The sequence below is a fragment of the Sinocyclocheilus rhinocerous genome, unplaced genomic scaffold, assembly GCF_001515625.1.
Source record: "Sinocyclocheilus rhinocerous isolate Xijiao unplaced genomic scaffold, SAMN03320098_v1.1 scaffold8077, whole genome shotgun sequence".
In the NCBI taxonomy this organism is placed as follows: Eukaryota; Metazoa; Chordata; class Actinopteri; order Cypriniformes; family Cyprinidae; genus Sinocyclocheilus; species Sinocyclocheilus rhinocerous.
In genome coordinates, this window is record NW_015648126.1 from 6,644 (window position 1) to 10,178 (window position 3,535).

General features: G+C 35.4%; 1 protein-coding gene across 9 annotated transcripts in view; it reads left to right on the forward strand.

Moving 5' to 3' along the window:
• LOC107709639 (nuclear body protein SP140-like protein) overlaps positions 1-3,535 on the forward strand; it is a 9,912-nt gene that overhangs the window by 1,685 nt on the left and 4,692 nt on the right. For 5 of the 9 annotated variants that reach the window (XM_016514213.1, XM_016514212.1, XM_016514204.1 and 2 more), the window contains exon 1: positions 444-603. The exons of 1 other annotated variant lie outside the window; for it this stretch is intronic. The gene's annotated coding sequence lies outside the window, so the exon portion shown is untranslated. Of the gene's footprint in view, positions 1-7; positions 89-443; positions 604-3,535 lie in introns of those variants that run through there. 3 more of the 9 variants (XM_016514206.1, XM_016514209.1, XM_016514210.1) reach the window with 2 other exon arrangements.

The window sequence follows — 3,535 nt, forward strand, 5'->3', positions numbered from 1 at the left end:
TATACCAGGAGGGGCATTGCTCATCGTGCTAGCTGAGAAGGTGTGTTAGCACGAGTGTTCGTCTTCTACGGAAGGGAGCCGAGATACTGTGAGTTTTTTCTTCACTGCTGTTTAACCACAGTTGATATTCGGAAGAAATACGCGGACGTTATTTGTTTTTGAAGCAAAGCAGCTTGGATCGAGTGATTTTGCTACTGTTGTTCGTTTTTGATACAATAGTGCCGCCGTGTGGACACAAACGACATTGCGAACACATTGAAGCTCTTCTTTTGACAATATTTTTCCTTCTATTTTTCATAGTTTATTTTCGGACGTTTTGCAGTATTTTCACTTAGAGACTTCGAAATTCTTTTTGGATGGACTTGAGAACTGATAACTGAGTTTGCTTGAGTGAATGAATCCGAAATACGTTTTTTTTTTTCTCGTCTACCGGAAACGTTCGTAGAAATATATTTTTTCCCTTATTATTTATTCCTGAACATTATTTTTCCTGTGTTTAAAGAAAAGGAAGAGACTTTCTGTTTTTGAACAGGTGGCTATTTGTTTGATCTAATTACCCTGCCATATCTGGACACTCCAACACCAGCCCAGTTCTACTGTGAGGTAAAACTTTAACTCTGGGATTGTGAATGTGAACTGACATGAAAGATATCTGATGTGGCATTAAACATCTGTAATGTACTTTTGAGTGAACTGAGTACCATTCGAACGTTCTATCAGAACTGTTGTTGTTTTTCTATTTTTGTTTTAGTATTATTGTTGAAAGAAAAGAAACCGAACAAAATTTTATTTTTAATTTTTTGTACATTTCTTGGTGAAATCATAAGAATTCATAAGTAAAGTGAAACAAAGATTTTACTTCATGACTATTGTTTTCTTTATTTTGTTTATTCTTTACTAAGCATTTAGGAAATAAGTGTAAAACTTCTGTTATCTTGGAGTAGGGGCATTCCTACTGTCTTGTGGGCTGATAGAGGGGAAGAGGGGTTAATCAACGCCATTATACTCTGGGTGGCTACCGTGTACGTTATTAAATTCCAGAGCCTCAATCCTCATCAGTCGCTGCTACTAAAGAAAAAAAAACATATTTAGCAAGGCAGATAAAAACATACTTAAATAAGTACAGGAATTAAATGTATTAGGGGTTGAAGACCTAGATCTTGTCATTTCCCTAGTCATCCAAGATATATTGTAGCAGAAGTTAAACTCACCCCTACATTGTAGTGAAATTCCCCGCTACACATTGTTTGAATGCTTGGCCAAAGAGATGTGTCTTTAATCTATATTTAAACAGAGAGAGTGTGTCTGAACCCCGAACGTTATCAGGAAGGCTATTCCAGAGTTTGGGAGCCAAATGCGAAAAAGCTCTACCTCCTTTAGTGGACTTTGCTATCCTAGGTACTACCAAAAGTCCAGAGTTTTGCAACCTTAGGGAGCGTGATGGATTGTAGCATGGTAGAAGACTAGTTAGGTACGCAGGAGCTAACCCATTAAGGGCCTTATAGGCAAGTAATAATATTTTGTAACGGATACGGAACTTAATAGGTAGCCAGTGCAAAGACTGTAAAATTGGGGTAATATGACCATATTTTCTTGACCTGGTAAGGACTCCAGCCGCTGCATTTTGGACCACCTGTAGCTTGTTTATTGAAGATGCAGGACAACCACCTAGCAGTGCATTACAATAGTCCAGTCTAGAGGTCATGAATGCATGAACTAGCTTTTCTGCATCAGAAACAGGTAACATATTTCGTAACTTGGCAATGTTTCTAAGATGGAAGAATGCTGTTTTTGTAACATGGGAAATATGATTTTCAAAAGACAAGTTGCTATCTAATATAACACCCAGATTTTTGACTGTAGAGGAAGTAACAGTACACCCGTCTAGTTGCAAATTGTAATCCAAGAGATTCTGTGTACTGTCTTTTGGTCCAATAAGTAATATCTCTGTCTTATCCGAATTTAATAGGAGAAAATTATTGGTCATCCAATCTTTTACATTTTTAACACACTCTGTTAGCTTAGATAATTTAGAAGTTTCATCTGGTCTTGTTGAGATATATAGTTGAGTATCATCAGCATAACAGTGGAAACTAATCCCGTATTTTCTAATAATATTACCAAGGGGCAACATGTATATCGAAAATAGCAGAGGACCTAGGACAGATCCTTGTGGCACTCCATATTTTACTGGTGATAATCGAGATGACTCCCCATTTAAATGAACAAAGTGGTAGCGATCGGACAGGTAGGATCTAAACCATCTTAAAGCCTGCCCTTGAATACCTGTATAGTTTTGTAATCGATCTAGGAGTATGTCATTACAGGTCAAAGCCATCTGATGTTCCATTTTTCTAAATAAATAGGCCTAACATATATGGCTATTAAATCACTGCTTATAAAAATTCAGTGTTGTCATATTTTGAATACCTCAAACTGAATTGAGGTCATTTGTTATATAATTGTGTGTACTTGTCTCTCTTTTTTTTTTTGTAAATTCAATTTAGTTTGAAATCAAATTTGAAATCAAGCTTCCTTGTGCTGTAAGCTTTTGCAACAAAGTTACCCTATTTTAAAGACACAAATACACAGAATGAGCAAATGTTTAAGATTGAGATTTTTGTAATGGTAATTGATCAATATTTATATTGAAGGATCTTTAGATCCTCACGTGCAAATTGTGTTGTGTTTTTGTTTTCATGTTTTTAAATTAATTTATATTAATTTATTCACATAATCATTTTATAATCATTAGTCATTCATATGAGTTATTATTTGATTATTTGTATCATTTATCATTATATTAAAGTATTTTTATTGTTTATTCATTTATTATGTTTATTCATTTATGTTTCTATATTTTATATTTCTTATTAATTTTCCCTAGCTTATGCATTTTCATTGTTGTTCAATCTCATGCTTGTGGGGTTTCATGAACTGTTTTGTCTGTATGAATGGAGATAGATAAGAGGGAATGTTTATGGAAACCCAAGGTTTATGGGATGTTGTTGTGAAGCAGTTTTGGTATAACAGTACATGTTGAATTTGTGCTGGTCAGACTGACAGAAGACTGTTAAACACTCATTTTGGGTATTTTTGGATACTTGCTGTTGACAGGGTTTGGGTATTAACAGTGCTGCTGACTAGTTATTCTGTTACTGGACAAACTGATATTTTCTAACGGGATCTGGCATATTGACAAAGATTAGTCGTCATGAAATAAAAAATGACCCTACTTTTTTTAGTGCGCATTGCTAGTCTTGTGGTGAACAATTGAACCATGCAAGTCAATGCACTGGAAAAAAAAAAGGTCTGCCGTCGCTTCCACTCTGGATTGGCGTTCTGGCTCTGATGACGTCAGTTTGACGGCTTGGGGAGTATCCTCTTGTTAAGTCATGACGTAAGGACTGCTGTTTCCGGGTCCATGCCTCTACTTATTTCACTTGAGAATACTATCTCAACAGCCATTTATGAGCACTATTTAATTAAAATTACATATTTAAGCTAAGCATTTAAAAATTTGCTGTGCACACTA